The following is a 19,944-nucleotide window of genomic DNA, read 5'->3' as shown; positions in this document are numbered from 1 at the left end:
AACAATGACAAATCATGGGTAGGTAGGAAGCCAGCTGGTCTCAGCCGCATTTGTATTCACTGGTGTTGTAACCACTGCAATCAGCAGCAGCAGGAGGCAGCTGGGGACAGCAGCGAGGGACACCCTGTGGTGTTAAAAGCTCTCATGGAGGCCTTTGGTGACTGGAACTCTCCCAGTGTTTCTGTTATTTATTTGCTTTATTAGTTTTTTTTTGGGGGGGGGGTGGGGGGTTGTGTGTGTTTTGTTTGTTTGTTTGTTTTGTTTTTGTTTTGAGATAGGGTTTCTCTCTGTGTAGCCCTGGCTGTCCTGTTACCCACTCTGTAGATCAGGCTGGCCTCAAACTCACAGCGATCCACCTGGCGTCTGCCTCCTGAGTGCTGGGATTACAGACAGGCACCGCCATCGCCTGGCTGTGTTCCTGTTCTTACGTATGCCTACAAAGTCAGGATTCTGCAGCCTTTAGCAACACTGACCTGGCAGGTATCCGGGTTCCTCATGCTGACAGTGGCCAGTGTTAGCTCCTGAGCCTGGAGTGTCAGAAATCGTTAGCCTAAAAGACTTGACAGCTCTCTAGAACTCTTCCAAGAACTAAGGCCTGCACTGTCTTTCTCTAATTCCTTTTTATCCCCTCCTTTTTAATTTTTTTATTTATTACAATTTATTCACTTTGTATCCCAGCTGTAGCTCCTTCCTTGTCCCTTCCCAAACCCATATTCCCCACCCTCTTCTCCTCCCCATGTCCGTCTCCAAGTCCACTGATAGGGGAGGTCCACCTGACCGTAGCCTATCAGGTCTCATCAGGACTGGCTGCATTGTCTTCCTTTGTGGCCTGGTAAGGTTGCTCCCCCTTCAGGGAAAGGTGATCAGAGAGTCAGCCACTGAGTTCATGTCAGAGACAGCCCCTGTTCCCCTTACTAGGGAACCCACTTGGACAGTGAGCTGCCTTGGGTTACATCTGTGCAGGGGTTCCAGGTTATCTCCATGCATGGTCCTTGGTTGGAGTATCAGTCTCAGTAAAGACCCCTGGGCCCAGATTTTTTTGCTTCTGTTGCTCTCCTTGTGGAATTCCTGTCCCCTCCTTTCTATCTCTCCTTTATTTCATAAGAGTCCCTGCACTCTGCCCAAAGTTTGGCTATGAATCTCAGCATCTGCTTTGATACCCTGCTAGGTAGAGTCTTTCAGAGGCCCTCTGTGGTAGGCTCCTAAAGTGTTCCCTGTTTTCTCCCCCTTCTAATGTCTAACCCATTTGCCTTTCTGAATGAGGATTGAGGATCTTACCCAGGGTCCTCGTTCTTGCTTAGCTTCTTTAGGTGTACAGATTTTAGTATGATTATCCTGTATTATATGTCTAATATCCACTTATAATTGAGTATATACCATGTGTGTCTTTCTGGGATACCTCACTCAGGATGATTTTTTCTAGTTCCATCCATTTGCCTGCCTCCTCCATTGCTGGTGGAAATGTAAACTTGTACAACCACTTTGGAAATCAATCTGGTGCTTTCTCAGACAATTAGGAGTATTACTACCTCAAGATTCAGCTATACCACTCCTATACATATATCCAAAATATGCTCAAGTATACAACAAGGACATTTGCTCAACCAATGTTCATAGCAGCTTTATTTGGAATAGTCAGAAGCTGGAAACAACCCAGATGTCCCTCAGTTGAGGAATGGATATAGAAATTGTGATATGTTTATACAATGGAATATTACTCAGCAATTAAAAACAAGGAAATCATGAAATTTGCAGGCAAATGGTGGGAACTAGATAAAGATCATCCTGAGTGAGGTATCCTAGAAGCAGAAAGACACACATAGAATATATTCAACTTTTCTCCAACTCTTTGCAGTCTCCTTCCCTCCCTTCAGCTCCCATGTAGCCACTCACCTTACTGCTTTGGCAGCTTGCCCCTGTCAGTCATTTATCATTGCTGGTGCTTCACTGTCTCTCTTGCTTCTTTCTTCATGTTATCAGCTCATCCCACACTATTAAAAAGGCAAAAAAAAAAAAAAAAATCAAGAGAAGGCTTTTATTGGACCTAACGTTGCAACACCAGAAGGCAGTACAAGGAGCTGTGTCTTCTAGGCAGCTTACTAAATTGCCTGCTTCTATAACTAGAGGAGGGGAGTTTGCGCCAATCACAGCAAACCACATGCATATGAGGGTTTGTGTTTGCACCAATCAGAGCATCGTCCCTTTAGCCAGCGTCACAGCAGTCTTTCCCAGGTCAACAGAGGAAGCACTCCCCCTCTGGCCTAGGCTGGAAGTGGTTACGGGGTAACCTGAGTTCACTGAGGCTTGCGATGTCAAACAGCCCAGTGCTGTCTGAACAACCCCGGCTGAGGCCAGCCCTTCAGGTGCAGGGACGGCCAGCTGCAATCGGAGCACGGTTCCCCTCAAAGCGCCTGTGGAGCGTTCGACACAGCCAGTGTTGGCATTAAGTGTAGTCCAGCTGGCTTTTGATTGACAGTCCTTTTGCTCAAGGCAGCCAGGGCGACAAAGGAGAGTACAACAGCTGCCAATTAGGAAGTCAGATTGCCCATCCCCCAACATCGTTGCTTATTTACAGGAAAACGAACATCAGAAGGAGTGCTTACAATGAGGATTGGTCGTCAGTGTTAACCGAGTTTAAGAGTGCATAAGCGGTGCTTAACACCTGCCCAGTGCCCGGGTAGAGATGGGTCCCTTTCATCTGTCCCGTAGCCGCCCTTTGTATCAAAAGCAAACACAGTGAACAGCAGTTAGCAAGTGAGGGAGCTTCGTAATCCCAAGAGTTCCCTGAACTGCCATCACTCTTGCACAAAGCCTACATCCGGGAGGCTTCCTGATTCAGCTCATTCTTCTCCTGTTCCTCCCAGGTAACCTGCTGTTGTCTCTGCCTTCCCTTGATCATAGTGTTTATATAAGTGTGACCCCCACGCCTAGAAACAATTTAGCACATCTTTTCAGCCAGGTCCCTTCCAAAATAACGCTCCACACATTTCAGTAAATGCCTGCTGTTTGCCATAGCAGTTTGTTTCCAATGACAAGACATTTGCCAAAGATAATCCACCCTTATTTTAAAATTCTGGGTAATGATCAGAGAGAAAATTGGGTATCTCCTGGTCTGCCTTATTTCTCTGAACACTTATGTCTGTTTCCTTTAGTTACAGCCACCTTGGGTCCTGGGACTTCTCTGCTGTGCGATTCAGCTTACAGGTTAAAATTAGCTCCTCGGCTCTGAAGGGGTGCCAGAGAAAGCAGGAACGTGGCGGGAGTGAGGCTACCCCGCAGTACAGACGACAGGATAGTGAACGTGAGGCACAAGCTTCCCTCAGCTGTGGTCATCCTCTGAGAGGCATGTGGTCTGGGGACCCCTGAGGTTGTAAGACACCGAATGTATGCCATTTCTGTGTGTCAGGGGCAAGGTCTGAGGCTCTTCCCGCGTCTCTGCACTAATGGCAATCTTGTAAACTGTGCTCTTGTCTTCCACGCTGCCTTTGGGCGTGGGTGGTTCCAGTTTATGGCTGCACTTGGACCAGCCTGCCTCCTTCTCAAAGGAACACTGGCTTTATGCTCTTCTCCTGTGGGTCTTGCAAAACAACATATTATCTCAATCTGCTTGGGGGAAAGAAGAAGAGAAAGAACATCATTTGATTTAAGGACACAGTGTCAGCACGAGTTCTGGATGGAATCAGGCAAAAGTCATTTGTTCCGTGTACCCTCCCTCCTCTGGGAACCTTTTCTTCATTCCTAGGTATTGCTTCTTCTGTTGCATATTCACCTCCTTCATGCTCTCTCCGGACCCTAACACGTCTCTCATTTCCAGCTTTAACCCGAACATGGGCTTTGACAGCAAAGCCCTAGGCTCAGATCCTAGCAATTCATTTCCTAACTCTCTAATGCAAATTTCCTAATCTCCCTCTGTGCAATACATCATGCAGAAGCTCATTGTGTCTGGAGGTATGCCGGTGGCTGCAAGTAACCGAACAGCTGACCAAAAAAAAATCTGACCAACAGGACTCTTTTTTTTTTTTTTTCATCCAAAACTAAGAAATTCAAAGTGGGGCTGGCTGATTAGATACCTGTGTTCTCTCCAAACCTCTGCTTTCCATCCATCAGTATCAGCAGTGTATTCCAGCTGGCTCCCTTCCTGGTGGGAATACCTACCTCAGAAAGAGAGCCATTCCTTCAGCCACAAAGGAATGACTGACGCCAAGGAATATCATATGCTGATGGGCTTGGTGCTGGGTTCTGAAACCAATCACTAGCAAAGAGGGATAATATTACTAGGACTGGTAGGAAACAGCCTAAAGCTTAGCATGTAGCACTGTCCCCCAAAGACTGTTTTGAGACAAGGCCTCCCAGAGTCTAGGCTGCCCTTGAACTCACTTGTATCCAAAAATTACTTTAAACTTTCTTTTCCTCCTACCTTCCCCTCCAGAGCACTTGAATTGCAAGCAAGCATGGCCACACCTACCGTACGGTCTGACACAGATTAAAAACCCCAGGGTTTCGTGCATGCCGAGCAAATATTTAACGGGGCTACATCCCTCCACCTGGCCTGAAAGGCTTATTAGACATGAATGAATGAGGGCCCCAGCTCCAGAGGCTGAGTCATTTGGTCCAGAGAAAGCCTGAGGATGTGTTTTTTTCTGACAAGTTCTGAAGCAACGGTGGTGCTCTCGGACCACACTTGGATAACAATGAATACACAGATTAAGCAGGGATACTGGTAACTTGGAGTTGATTCCCCACAGTGCGCAGTGAAGAGGGGGGGAAACAGGATGGACCCTGGGATTCAAAACCTTGCAGACTGGATGTGAAAGAGTGTTTCGTTAACCTGTTGCTACACAACAATGCACTCCCAAAGGCCACTGGCTTCAAACTGCCTATTTCAAATGCTTCTGTGGGCTGGCTGGGCCCAGCCTGGCAGTTTCCACGTAGAGTGTCCCACGCTTTGAGACCAGAACCATGCGACTATTGAGCTGGACATCCAAGATGGTGTCTTCACTGAAACGCCTGACCTGTGATAGCTAAGGGTGGGCCAAACACCTATTGCCGCACAAAACTAATCAACACGATAGCCTGGGCTTTCTTACAACATGGTGATCCCAAGAGGTATGAGTGTGTGTGTGTGTGTGTGTGTGTGTGTGTGTGTGTGCGCAGATGTAAGCAAATAGATACAGAGACCAAAGATCAATGCTGTGAATCTTTCCTCTATTGCCTTCCACCTTAGTTTTTGATACGAGGCCCCTTGCTGAATCTGTTTGGCTTGGTTGGCTGTCTGCTAAGCTCAATGAATCCCCCTGGCTCTGCACCCCCTGCACAGGGATTACGGGTGCACACATCCAGTTTCTATGTGGGTTCTCAGCTTGAACTCAGGTCTTTTTGCTTGTGCATCAAGCACTCACTGACAGAGCCATCTCCCTGTCCCTGTTTTTGTTTTTGGGTGTGCCGCTTGACTTTTTCCAGAACAAGTGTTCTAAGAGGCTGAAGCAGGCATTATCCAGCTTCTCCTAATCCAGCCTTAGAAAGGTCACACCGCATCACTTCTGCCCTGTCCTGCCGGTTACTGGAGGAAAGGCATCCGCCAGAGCACAGATAAATGCACAGAAGCGAGGGGCACTGGGGCTGGGAGGGAGCAGCCGCCACAGAGGCCAAAAGACCTGTCTATTGAGGATGCCAGGCTTTGCTCTCACCTGTAGAAATGAGCATCCCAGACGCTGGAGTTTTCAGAAAGTATGAATATTATATTTTTATATGTTACTGTAGATTTCAAATATTTCTCAACAAATCTCCAGGCACTAGCCAGAAGACAAGGCAATATTTTCTTGGAAATTGGTCTTTCTGGTGTATTCCAAAAGATATACACAGTGTTTCTTTGTTTTATTAGGAGTTAAAACTGTCTGTTATAGGGTAATAACATTCCTTTTCTGTTGTTTCCATATGGCTCCAGTACTTGTTTCCATATGGCTTACTTCTTTCTTTTCTTTCTTTCTTTTCTTTCTTTCTTTTCTTTCTTTCTTTCTTTCTTTCTTTCTTTCTTTCTTTCTTTCTTTCTTTTCTTCCTTCCTTCCTTCCTTCCTTTCCTCCCTCCCTCCCTTCCTTCCTTCTTTCTTTCTTTTTTTTTCTTTTCTTTGTTTGGTGGGGTGGGGTGGAGTGGGGCAAGTTCAAGACAGGGTTTCTCTGTGTCCTGGAAGAACAGGCTGTAGACCAGGCTGGCCTCGACCTCAGAGAGCTGCCTGCCTCTGCCTCTCGAGTGCTTGGATGAAAAGCACGGGTCACTACCACCTGGCTAGAATTTAGCTTTCAGTGAGGGATTATTTTACTTGGACTTCTGCCGTTTTACATGCGTGTACATGCAGATGGAGGCAGAGAGCATCCTTGGCTATTGCTCCTTAGCTGTATCCTCCTTGTTTTTATGAGACGGGATCTCTCATAACCTAGAACTCTGTAAGTGAACTCTGCCTACCGGCCATTGAGCCCTAGGGACAAACCTTTCTGTTCCTCCTCAGTGCTGAAATTACAAGCACATGCTTGTAATCTGTTGCCATGGAGTGTGATTTGGAAATACGGAAATTTGGAAAGACCACACGTGGCCTTTTAAATGTGGGCTCTGGGGCTTGAACCTAAGTCCTTGTGCGGCAAGCACTTTACCACCCAAGCTAGTGCCTAGAATATTTGGGGTCATGGATTCGATTCCCAGCACAACACATCTTTGTCTATTCTAAAGCAGTGGTTAGGTAAATGTACTTACATGCCCTCACTCATGCTTCAGCGATGGGGAATTTAAGTGCCTCTGTCACTCCCCTCCTCTGTTCTGGTGACAAATACACTTAATTGAGAACAGGTCTACTCAGTGCTTAGTTTCAAAATGACCTCAAAAATGGATTTTTCTAAATTTAGTTTTGTCAAATGTACACACACACACACACAGAGACAGATCTCTGTGTTTACTTTTCCTCTCTAGAGTATGAGAGAGTTGGATTTTCACTCAACCTCACGACGGAAAACCTGAAGGGCATTCCATTTCTGGGTGGTGCTGTGGTTGGGGAAAAACAGATGCAAACTAAAAATGCTGCTGCCCCGGGGAGAGAGAGTGAGGCGAGCCGGGGAGCTGAGGTGTTTGTCTGTGCGCTGATGTGACTGTGCAGAGCCCTGCCAAGCTCAGATGTGTTTAGACTTGAGCTCCAGGGGAAGGCTGCAAGAAGGCAGGTCCCAGCGATCTGTTCTGCAGTCTGAGTAGGCTGGGCTGCTCTCACCGAGCTATTTCTGTAGGAAAAGCTGTCTGGAACCATCTGAGAAGCCACTAACCACTGCGGTTGACTGCATCGTGCCTTCTCACTCACTCCTCGGTTGCATCATTTCCCCTCCATTTTGTACTTCAAAGAAGGACGCCGGCATGTGGACATGTATATGTCTGTCCGTGTGTGTGCCAGAGCCGTGTTGCCATGGAGAGTGATTTGAAAAAAAAGGCATTTTATGAACCACCAGAGCTGAACGTATAAAAATGCCGTTCAAAACTCAAAGCCTCTCTTCTCTGCATAGACACAGAAAGGACGGGGAGGGGAACAGTGGCCTCTGGGGAAGAAAGCTGGGGGAGGGGCCAGCGAAGGAAGAGAGACCAACTCTTCATGTGGGTTAGCTTCGACTGTTTGAAAACATAGCCTGTATTATGTAATATATGTATGTTAATATATATTATAAATATTTAAACTTCACTATATATCTACATATACATATGTGTGTGTGTGTGTGTGTGTGTGTGTGTGTGTGTGTGTGTATGTGTGTGTGTGTGTGTGTGTGTGTATATATATATATGGAGAGAGAGAGAAGTTTAAATGTCTAGGCTTCTTTGGGGAAATACTTGACTCAAATATCCCTCCCCGACTCCCACCCTCAGCTTCCTAGGAAGAAAATTAGGCTGAACTCTCATGGGCTGAAAACAAAGAAGGAATCGCCCTGGCTTCCCAGAAGCATGGACACAGGGACACGGTTTCACCGCCGTCTGTCAGACGGGCTGGAGTATGCTGAGAAGAGAACCATGCCTGTCATGCTCAATTCTGTTTACTCCACGATGTGGATTAAAGAGCAATCAACAGTGACTCTGGACACAGTCTCTCTGGCAACGTTGCCGGGAAAAGATGCAGCTGGTTGGGAATACAGCAGGGGCGGATTGCATGGGGCTGAGTGCATACATCACATGCTCCACCAAGGTCGCCTGCCAAACCAAGATGAGACAGCTCACCGGGCTGGCTGAGGAAGCTTCCTGCCCAGTCACGCACTGCCTACACATGGTTTTGCTTCTCCAAGACTCCAGGAGTTGCTGTGACCTTGTTTTGTGATGTTGCGTTCACTACGCTGAGCTGGTGATCCACTTCCAAACCAAGTTACGAAGGAAAGTCCCCAACGGTGGTTCCCTTCCCGTAAGTACTATGCTGGGAATCCATCAAAACTGAGCATTGACACCCCGTGATGCAGGTATCCACTGTGCAATAAGTGTATCGTGCTGGATAGGGTTCTATTCATTGGAAATCACTAGCCAATTTGAGCGGCAGGAAAATGGAATGAAAAAGAAAAACATTACCTACCACAAGAACTAACTTGGGAATTGCACAATCGGCCCACGTTGGTTATTTGTGTTGAATTTGCTTTCGGCACTCAGTTAAATACACCACGCCCGACCTCTGCAGCAACAACTCCCTTCCTTTTGAATATCGAAGTCAGGGGAACTCGAGAAACTCTCTGTGAATGTGGCAAGAGTTTGTAAGTCATTTTCATCAGAGCTGACAAAAGTGAAGTAGCAAAGAGAAGTCCACCCGTCCCCTACAGTTTCTGTTAGCTGTTCAGGAAAGGTTCTCCTTTGGGGCTGTGGATACAGCTCAGCAGTGGAGTGAGGAGTGAGACCTCCTTAATAGGAGTGAGGCCCTGGATTCCATCCCAAGCACGGAAAAGATAAAATAAGGCTATGCCTTAAAATAAGGTGAAGCCATGTTTTCATGTATGTGAGATAATTCCTGGACCTCGCACTCTGTGCGAGGGCAATGTGGAACTATTATGCAACCCTGTGCTGTTCTAACAGTCCACAGCAAATGCTTTCTTTTGAGCCTGGAGCTGCCTAGTCTCAGGGCACCCTGCTGAGGATGTTGTGTTTCTCCATTTAACACTGTGGGACAGGTGTTCCAGAAGCCTTCCCTACAGTAAGGAGACAGTTTCTCACAGCTCTGTGCTGGCCACTTCCATATGTCTTCACATCTTATGGCACAGTGGCTCTTCGAGAGTCACCAAGGCTTCACTAGGGAGGAAGCTGTTACTCGGGAAGGGAGTGACCTGCCAAGGCAGCCCTGTTGGTAGGCAACAGACTCAAATCTCGGGCTATCTTGGCCCCACTGTGAACCTTCTCTCCCATATCAGTGCCCTCTGCAATTCGGAGACTGAGGTGTGACTCCTAATTTGAATGTGGTTTTCAAGAAGGCTGGCCAGACCATGCCTGGGTAAGACACTGATGAAAGCAGGGTCTTTGATTGAACTATGTCGTAACAATGGACAATTCAGGGGCCTCTGGAGCTTCAAAGGTTCAAAAGGATTCCTTTTAGGATAATAGAAGGTAGGTACGGGGGCCAGGGTACCAGATTCAAAATCTCCAGGAAGACTAAGGAGCCCTCAAAGCAGAACTGTAGCCTTGGAGGACGTGATAGGATTGGGGCTGGAGGTGCAGCTCAGTGCGGTAGCATGTGCCCATCCTCTGGGATCAATACCAGCATCAAGACTCACTGGAAAGATAGGGATCAAGACAGAAAGCAGTTGAGGTGGTTCACTTTGATTGTAAACTTGATTATGAAGAGTCTCTTTGTGGATCAAGCACAGGTTTGGAGACATCTACGAGAGTGTTTCCAGAGACAGCTTATGTGGTGAGAACGCTGACCTAATGCATGGGTTAGTCCCTTCATGGATTTGTCATCTGAGGGCATTGTCGGGAGGTGCCAAAGGGTAAGGAGGTAAGGCCTTGTTGAAGGAAGTAGGCCCCTGGGGGCCTGACCTTGTAGTAGCGCCTTCCTCTATCCTTTTCTCTGCCTTCTGGCCCCATGAAGAAGCCCCTTTGCCATAGGGTCCTTCCACCATGTTTTATCCAAGTACTCAGGGCCAAGTGACTGAACACTCGTAAGCCCAAAGTCTTTCCTCCCCTATGATACTTCTGTCAGATACTGTGACAATGATAAGAAAAGAAAGTCACTGCCCTCAGGATGAAACCTTCCCCAGAGGGATAAAGCAGGTGACCAAGTGACAAGAATCAAGTCAGAGCAAAGCCAGCCAGCATGGTCCTGACTTGATAGCAAACAGGCTCTGTTCTAGCTGGGCTATAAATAGCAGGAAACAAAATAGCCAAGTCTCTGCCCTTGGGAAGCTGGAGTGCAAGGAGAAAAAAACAAACAAACAAACAAAACAAAAAAAAACGAGGAAATGTGGATCTGCTGAGGATAAACATTACAGAAAACCCGAGGTGCCTAAAGGGGAAGGCATAGCACTGGTGTTGATGGTGGCAATCGCATTCTGTGCAAGGACGTCAAGGTATGCCGTGGGAGATTTGAGTGGAGACTTGAAGAGAGAAAGGGGTCAAGCTTGTGAATCCAGGAAACGGGGGTTCCACAAGCCAAGGAAGAGCCATTGCTAAAGCTCTGAGGCAAAGGGGTGCTTGGAAGGTTGAGGAATAACAGAGAGGTCAGGGCACAAGCTGGGTCCCCAGGAAGCAGTATCTGACTGTAAAGGAGAGAAAGTGAGTCAGTTAGCATAGACAACTTCTGAAGGGGTTTGTGGGAAACTGGAGCCAAAAGAAGGGAAAGTGGTTGGAGTTGGTTTTGGACCGAGGGTAAGCCAGCAAGCCAGGGGTTCCTGGTTCTGGCTCCAGAGTCTGGGCCGACCCATGGCTGTAGGTGTTATTACACTTTGGAAAATGCAGGTGTTAAAGGCTTGGTTCCCAGCAGAAGACCCTTTTGAAAAGTGGAGGAATCCTTAAGAAGTCGAGCCTAGTTTCTGGTCATTAGGGGTGTGCCCTTTAAGGGGATCCTGGCATATCTGTCTTTCTCTCTTCCTCCCTTTCCTGTTCTGGTCGTGAGGTGAGCGTTGTGCTGCGGATGCAGACACACAGCACTGCCTCACAGAGCCAAGGCAGGGTGAGCGGAATCTCCAAAACCAGGGACTGGCGTGGATCAAGCGTGAAGTGCCAGCGAGCATGAGCGCCTGAGCTCGGATCTCCAGCACACATGTAAAAAGTCAGGCACGGCAGCGCGCTCCCGAAAACCCAGCCAGGGGAGACAGAGACGGGCAGCCTGCCAGCCTTGTAAAAAATCAGTGGAGAAGTGATTGAGGAAGAACTCCAAAGGCAGCTTCGGGCCTTCACACACACACACACACACACACACACACACACACACACACAAGCATGTACACACAGGTGCGCACACAGGAGTCCACACATGAGAACACATGTACACATACATCCATACCACACTCACATCAAATATATCTGGGAGCCAAGAAAAGCTTTTTCTCTTTTTATTTTTTTCTCTTTGTGAGCGGATAGATTCTCTCGGGTGTTTGATACAGCAGGAGAAAGCTGACCAATGTACAAAGGGGGCAGCTGAGGAGGGTTTAGTGGGAAGGAGGAAGAGACCAGCACGTCCTGGTGCGTGTGCTGAGTAGAGGAAAGGGTACAGGAATGCACACATGCATCTCTTCATCCAATAAGTGAATTCCTACAGAGGTTGACAAGTTGGATAGGGACTCAGTTTTGTGGGGGGGGAAAATCTGTGCTTATTTTAACTACACTGGAGAAATTATCTAAAAGAAAACAGCAGAGATTTTTAACATGAAAAAATCTCCAAGTAGAGACAGACTACAAAATTTTCCATGCATCCCTGTTTCCAAACCAAGGTCCACCTATAATCCTACTTTGGCTTCTCTCTCCACCTGGCACTGAGCTAAAAGCCCTTATATATTATTTCCTTCAAATTGTCAACAACCCTTGAGGCCATCACAATACAGCCATGACATGAAAGAATGGCATGCACTTTCAAAAACTAAAACACGGAGCCGGAGAGTTATTTTTCCAGATGTTGCTGAATAAATGCCCAACTAAGCCCAGCAGCTAAGCAGGGACTAAGAATTCAGGACACGGAGCCAGTCAGGACCTAAAGGAGAGACACATCAGGAGCTGTGAACGTGCTTTCCAGTTTGTGGGGGAGGCCTTAAGGAATTAAAAGACCTGGGGTCTGGGGAGATGGCTCTGTTGGTAGCATGCCCGCCATGAAAACACAAGGACCCGAGTTTACATCCCCCAAACCTGTTACAGCTGGGAGCAGCCGCATGCGCTCACAACCCCGGTGCTGGTGGGAAGAGGTGGGAAAATCCTGGAGCTCCTTGGCCAGCCAGCCAAATGTAGGAGCTGCAGGTCAGAGAGAGACCTGCAGAGGCTTTGTTTCAGAACACAAGGTTGGCGGACCGGTGAGATGGCACAGGGGTTCTCGGCCCGCGCACTCGTTTCACAGGCTTCACCTGAGACCACCTACATATCAGGTCTTTACATTACGATTCATGACAGTAGCAAAATTGCAGTTGTGAAGTAGCAGTGAAAACATTTTTTATGCCCGGAAGTCACCACAACACGAGGAATTGTGTTAAGGGTCACAGCACTGGGAAGGTTGAGAACCGCTGGCTCGGGGAATAAAGGCGCTTGTTGTGCAAACCTGACACCAGAGTTCAGTCCCCAGAGAACCAACTCCGGAAGGTTGTCTTCTGATCTCCACTTGCGTGGCATGGCCCATTCATGCCGGCCCCCGCACGTGTGCGCACACACACATGCTACTACTACTACTAATAATAAACAATAATTATTATTATTAATGGGAAATTGTGGAAGACACTTGATTAATAACTTTGGTTCTTCACATACATACATACATGCATACCCACATCCACATGTGTACTCGCACATACAACATTTAAAGATCGGCATGTAATAAAATATTTATCAGTATGTGGAACATTCCTGTTCACGAGGGAGTGAGAACAAAGGACACGCACACCCCTCATTGCCCACACAGAGGCAAGGGGGCCAGTTTTGCTTTACACGAAGAATCTGGTGCTTAGATATTCAAGGCTGGAGCATGTCACCTTGAGAGTGGCATCCCCAAGATGAGCAATCCACCTCAGCCCTTCCCTCTGCCCTAGGCTGACTCTATAATCCTTAAGGTTCCTCCTGAAATATCGCATGGTAGGAAGAGCCTTTTCCATTCCACAGGGCAGCCTTATTCTGTCTGAATCCAGTTGTGGAGTGAGTTAACTGACAAGGTACAAGTGTTTCTAACAGATACTTGCTAGATGTATTAAATAACACGTAGGTATCTTATTTAATAAGGTTCATGAGCGATGCCAATGGTGCAGATTCAAAAGGCTGAAGTCATAGAAAGTTCTGTGCCTCCCAAGGTCACTGTGATTTAAAGTCCGTAATTCGTTTGTCTGTGTGGCACGGACAGGGCCTCTGCAGATAAACTCTCCTTTTTTCCCTTCCTCTGGGACTCTAATAACTGTTAACAGAGGTGCCATTCTAAATGTCCTGTATCAAATAGCAAATTGTGAGTGGAACCATTCCATAGGCTGGAGTCCTGGTCTGAAACAAACAAACAAACAAAAACAGAAAAACCCAGCATTTGTCTCTTTACTTCCTGTTCCTCCCAGGTATGAACAACCACACACTCTTTCTGCCAGGACTTCTCTGTCATGATGGACGGTACCTTCTTGAACTGTAGGACAAAATCAACCCTCCCTCCATTAAGCTGTTTTCTGCCCAATTTATAACAGCAACGAGCAAAATAACTACTGTACAAATCAATGCAGGACTCACCTTTTGCTTTGCCTTGTTACCCGCCATGGTCTCTTCTGATGTTTTTACCTGCTTGTTCCCCAGTTGGCTTACTGTCTCCTTCCCACGTGAGCCAGAAATCTGTTTTGACCACTGTTGCATCTCCAGAACATGGAAGAATGCCTGACAAACAGTAGATGTTAGATAAGTGTTGAATGAATGAATGAATCAATCAATCAATCCATCCGTCAGTGTCAGACTACAAGGAGAGCAGTCTGCTGGGATACAACTTGACCCCTCACAGCCTATTAAGACTCCTGAGCCTACGTGAAAATAAAAGGAGTCAACATTTTCTCACCCCCTTTTCTTTCTTTCTGGGGCTTTTCCTTTGTCCTTGGTGGATCTGTTTTTCCATTTCTTGTATCTTGTCCTGGATTTGTCTTCCTGGGTCCTTCTTAGATTAAAGCAATCCCCCTAACAACCTACCCCAACAAGGCAGGCTGCAGCTCCTCTCCCTTGGCCTGTGCTGTGCAATCAAGCATCTATCCCACAGGTTGAGGTTTGAATGTGACATGTCCCTCACAGGATGATGTGTTTGAGCACTTGGTCCCAGCTGGTGCCGCTGTTTTTGAAGGCTGCAGAATGTTTAGGTGGAGGAACTTCACTAAAAGTGGGTCTCTCTGGGCAGGTGTTGAAGTTCTGTACCTTGGTCCAATTTCCTGTTCAGCTGCCTATTTCCTGTCAGCAGACACAATCTGACCACCCAGCCTCCTGCTCCCGCTGCCATTCCTTTCCAACCACAATGAATGTATCTCCTCAAACCACAAGCCAGAATAAGCATTCTGTCCTCATGCTGCTTTTCCCCTCACCCCCAGGCGTTTTGTCACAAGAACAATAGACATTACCTATATCTGGTGTTTTATACAGCAGAGCATTTCAGCCATGTCGGCGGAGTTCCTAGAAAGAGGTTCACCTGCTTGTTCATGCTGGGAGAGAAAATTGTAAGCAAACCCCCCATGTTCCACACTAAACACAGGGGGACTCGATGGATATCTGTTGAAAGAACGAGTGAAAGAAAAATATTAGTTTGGCAACAGAAAAGGATTGCCACCTTCAAGGACAATGGCTTCAAGAAATAGAAATTGGGAAGACTTTGGAGAGGGGGTGGCCCCCATATGTAAAATAAGGTCGAGGATGGTCCCTCCCTTGAGTCTGTTTTTCGGAGTTTAAATGAGAGTTCAGTATGGCATGAACACACTTAGTTTAGTACAGAGGCTGATGTGTGATTTAAAAAACTTAATTCTTCCACTTTTAGCTGTAATTTCTTCATGAAGCCTGAAGTCTCTTGATCACACGGTTGGGATCTAAATAGAAGGGAACTGTCATGTGCCTAGTACACTGTGTTTCTGTGTTACATAATGACGAATTTTTAGTGTCTGTAGGTATATGCTTCTTTGGTGTAAAATGAGTTTCAGCTAATGTCTTATGGTTCCCTCTCCCCTCAGGTATATGGTATTTTCTTTTCTATCTCTTAATTTTTTTTTTCCAGTGCTGGGAACCAAGTCCCAGAGCCTTGGACATGCCAGGTAGGGGCTGTGCCCATGAGCCCTACACCAACTGTATGAACAGCTTCCTGGTTAAGTATTTGCTAGTCCCTTGCTCAGAAACCATTTCTATTGATTCGCACCGTGGTGCTGGTGACTGGTGTTTCTCCTTTAAGAAGCAGTGCTGGGGTTTAGAGTATAGTTGAGTGATAAGTGTGTTCTTGGTAAGCACAGGGCCCTGGGTTACAGTCTTGGCAGAAGAAGAAAGACAAAGGAAGAAGAAGGAAGTGGTGAGGGAGGCTAATTAAGAGGCTATAAATACCACTGAGTAAATACCACTGAGGGGATGAAGGAAGAGGAGAAATAAAGGAAGAGGAGGAGGAGGAGGAGGAGGAGAAAGAAAGAACAGGAAAAGAAGGAGAAACAGAACAGAGAGAAGGAGGTGTGCTGATGGCCTGATGCAGGTAGACAAGTATACATTCAGGGTAGATGTGATTTAAGCACTTTATCACTAAGAATATTGCCATGGACCAGTGACATTGAGGCCTCGTGGAGGTTTCCTGGGAATGCAGAATCTAAAGGACCACTCAGACTTAAACGATTCAACATCTGTGCAGTAATGAGATGCTCAGACCTTCCTTTTGCGCCGAGAACCTGAGAAGTACGGCTTTCTGGATGCAGAGGGACTAGATCGTTCGTCCTGTCAGCACGGGTTCGTGCTGTTCAAAATTAGAGAGCAGATGCTGTGTGGCTGAGGAGGTTAAACTGCAGGTGGAAACCTTCCTGCCTGCTCCTGGTGTCTCTCCTCCAAACCATCTCTAAAACACGACTTGCTAACACCCAGCTCTCCATTCCCTCCCCTCTTCACTGTCCTCCTCTAATGCTGACCTACAGAGACACGCCTCCACACACTGGGGTGAATACATCAACCTGTTTATCTTCCTATTTTTACAAGTGTGTGGTTCACTTTCAGAAGAGATGATTTAGCGTAAATCTGAATTTACGTTGGCTGCTTGGCTCCAGTAAAGGAATCAAACTTAGTCGCTTCGGGCTGTGGTTTGAATATAAAATGTCCCCCAAAGGCTCCGATGCCTGAACACTACCTGCTCCCCAGCTGGCAGTCGTGTTTGGAAGGTTATAAGCCTTTTAGAAGGTGGAGCCTGGATGGAGGACCATGTCACTGCGGGCAGGCTTTGAGGGTTCTATAGCCTGGCCTCACTTCCTGTTCTCCTCCCTCTCTTTTTCCCCTCCGTCTCCTCCTCTCCCCCCTTCTTTGTGCCTCTTTCTTCCTCTCTCCTTCCCTCTCTTTCCCCCTATCCCCATCTCCCTCTTTCTCCTCCCTCTCTCTTGTGTGCTGATGAAATCTCTGCTTCCTGACTGCCAGGCAGGCTCCAGGCTGCTGCTACTGCTGCTCAGCTTCCTTGCCGAGCTGGGCTGTTATCTGCTCTGGAACTGTGAAGGACAATAAACCCTTGTCTCCTCTAAGTTGCTGTCTGTCGGGGCATTCTGTCATGGTAACAGAAGTCATTGCTATATTGTCCTTCTCTCATAATTCTCATCTCAGTTCACAAGGTGCATCCTCTTCTGGCTTGTCTACCTCTGTAGCAATTGGGAGGCTTTTTCCCCCTGTGCTGGGGATTAAACCCAGGTTCCTTTACGGTAGACAGGTACACTGCCCTTCAACTACTTTCTCAGACCCAGGCTGGCCGTGCAATGTGAAGATAGTGTATTATGATAACTTTATTTCACACATATGTAAGCTGGCACAAATCAGTTAGTCCTCCTCACCTATCTATGAGAAAAGCAACAAAAATATGAGATTCCAGTGCTATTCTAAAACAACAAAACAAGGTTTTTGTTTTGTTTTTATTTTGTTGTTTAAAGTAAACCTGCATTTTAATTTATGCCTAGGAAAGATAAATAGGGATAGTCTGTGAACTGTACATTTTAAATCCAGACCTCAAGAAATTACCAGAACTAGATTTCCAAGGAGTGCGAGCTCAACGTAAAACTATCTCAGAATGTGCAAACATCCTGGCGAAAACAGCCAAAGAACTCTGAATGATAATCAATTTACTGAGGATCTGTAGATTTGTTTGATCTCTACCAATGTTTCTAAGTTAAAGGAAACTGGCAAGCTCATCCTAAAATCTATATGAAAATGGCATGACAAAACCCATCATTTTGTATGCAAATTTTAAAAAATTTATTTCAAAACCTATGGAATTTTTCAAAGGACATGGAAGAACCAAGAATTTAAGAAAATGGAACAAGATTGAACAAATTACAGTGACTAATTTCAGCACCAATTTTAAAGCTATAGTAATCAAGATAGTGTGATATGGGTGCAAAGAAGAAACAAATTAATGGAATAGAATGAAGCGGAGAAAGCTCTAATCAAATACATGATCAATTGCCTACTAACAAAAGTGCCAGTAATTCCAATAGTAAAGGCTTTTATTCAAATATAATATTCTGGAAAGCTAGATACCCATACAGAGAAAAAAATGAACCTCAAGTTTAACTTCACCGTGTTGTGGGATGTTTGATCCCAATATGAACCCCAAAATTGTGAACTGTAAAACCCAGTTTCTTTGAGCCCTATCACACACCTTTAATCCAATAATTTTCTGTTTATTGTAAACTGGTGATTATGGTGTGGTTCACCCAGCCCTAGCACACTCCTTTAATCCAAGAGCTTTCTGTACACATGATTTAATAAAGTTAACCCTAGGTCAAGAGGCTGAGCAAGAAACAAGCTGACAGGAATTAAAGAGTAGATGTGACTTTGAGTTGAGGGGTATTTAAGACAGTGTGGAGAAGAAGAAAGGGCTGTTTGCTCAAGCTCTGGCTTTAGCTTAGGCTTCAGCTCCTCAGCTCCCTGGCTTTTGGGGCTTTGAGCCAACAGGTTTTTACCCCAGCATCTGGCTCCTGAGTCTTTACTGGTAAAATATAACGGTTGGGATTTGTCTTCTTTTAAACACCACCACAAACAAAAGTGACCTTGAAATAATCACCAACTCAGACCTTTAAAAAGCTGGAATTATAAAAATCCTAGAGGAGGAGCTGAGGATCTGGCTCAGCTGGTAGAGTGCTTGCGCACATGGCTCTGGGTCTGACACTGTATAAACAGGCTTAAGATTTTATAAACCCGGCCTGGTAACACAGACCAACAACCCCAGCTCCCTAGATCTAGAAGTGGGAGGATCAGAGTGTTGAGGCACAGCTGACTAGTGAGCAATAGGTCAGCATGTGACTGTCTCAAACTTGCAGAAGGAAAGATAGGTTTAAAGAATTGTTGGCGTATTTTAAAAAACTCTTTAATTACGTTTCTTGTCTTTTTCTCCCTACTCCACCCCAGTCCCTTCCAACTCCCAACACTCCAACACCAGGTAAGAAAGAGAAAGGGTTATGAGAGAGAGGGCACAGTTCTTTCCTAGCTGCTTCGTGCTGGTCAGGGTGGTCGGGTTCCTTGGAACCAGTCCAATCCTCATTACAGGAAATCTCCATCTTCTTGTCTCACAACAGCAATGAGGAGCAGCAAGGGGGAAGCAGGAGCAGCCTTGTTCTCTGTCTCTTTTCTCTGGGCTCTGGCATTTATTCTGTCTCCAGAGTCCTCAGATTTAAACTACGTGCAACTATCAAAGAGCTCCTCTCAGAGCCCATATGAGGCAAATAGTCTGCTGCTGTGGACCATCTGAATCAGCCCCACAGCCCACACCTGGGACCAGAACAAAAACATGTTTATAGCCACAACAGAAAATCTTCACACTCTCATGTTGGTGTGAATATTCTTAGATGGGACACAGGGCATGAACAATAAAATTAAAAATTAATAAATTAAACCTTGTGTTAGTTTCTTTTCCTGTTATTGTGATAAAAATAACCCAACAAAAACAGCTTACAGAGGAAGATGTTAGCTTAGTGGTAGTGGCTGCACACACCATTAATCCCAGCACTCATGAAGCAAAGGCAGACATACCTTGACATACAAGTTCAAGGCCAGCCTGGTTCACAGAGCAAGTTCCAGAACAGCTAAGGCTACACAGAGAGACCCTGTCTTGAAACAAAGCGGGGAGGGTTAATTTGGCTTACAGTTCCAGAGAGATGCACTCCACCATGGGGTTGGTGGGGGAGTCATGGCAGGAGGAACAGAAAGCTGGCCAATGACAATGTGTCTTCGTTCAGGAAGCAGATCATAAACAGGAAACAAGGCGGGGCTAGAAGGGCGCAAAGCTTGCCCCCAGTGACCCACTTCCTCCAATGAGCCTCCACTTCCTAAAGGTTTCATAACCTTCTGCAAAGCACTACCATCTGGGGACCAAGTGTCCAAGCCCACGAGCCTAAGGGGGACACTTAATATTTAAACCATAACAACTCCATCCAACTCTAGCTTTTAACATAACATGTTGGAAAAAGATTTGTGTCTATAACATATAAATAACTCTGAAGATCAACATTTAGAAAACAAAACTCAACTTTAAAAATCTGGATAAAAGATTTAAACAAGCATTTTACCAAAAAAAGATATGCAGTTGGCCAATAATCGTATGA

At 46.2% G+C, this 19,944-nt stretch overlaps 2 long non-coding RNA genes across 2 annotated transcripts in view; one reads left to right on the top strand and one right to left on the bottom strand.

Annotated features, from left to right (window-relative positions):
- Positions 1-1,595: 1,595 nt before the first annotated feature.
- Positions 1,596-2,445, bottom strand: LOC132649251 (uncharacterized). Its single transcript, XR_009587687.1, has 2 exons — positions 1,894-2,445; positions 1,596-1,799 (listed from the first exon to the last, which is right to left on the bottom strand). It is a non-coding gene; the product is annotated as an uncharacterized LOC132649251 (long non-coding RNA).
- Positions 2,446-7,899: 5,454 nt separating this feature from the next.
- LOC132649334 (uncharacterized) overlaps positions 7,900-19,944 on the top strand; it is a 40,959-nt gene continuing 28,914 nt past the window's right edge. Inside the window, exon 1 of the long non-coding RNA XR_009587747.1 lies at positions 7,900-8,414. This is a non-coding gene — a long non-coding RNA (uncharacterized LOC132649334). The remainder of the gene's footprint in view (positions 8,415-19,944) is intronic.

The sequence above is a fragment of the Meriones unguiculatus genome, chromosome 19 (genome assembly GCF_030254825.1).
Source record: "Meriones unguiculatus strain TT.TT164.6M chromosome 19, Bangor_MerUng_6.1, whole genome shotgun sequence".
In the NCBI taxonomy this organism is placed as follows: Eukaryota; Metazoa; Chordata; class Mammalia; order Rodentia; family Muridae; genus Meriones; species Meriones unguiculatus.
Note: the sequence above shows the minus strand (reverse complement) of the source record. Positions and strands in the feature narration are given on the sequence as shown.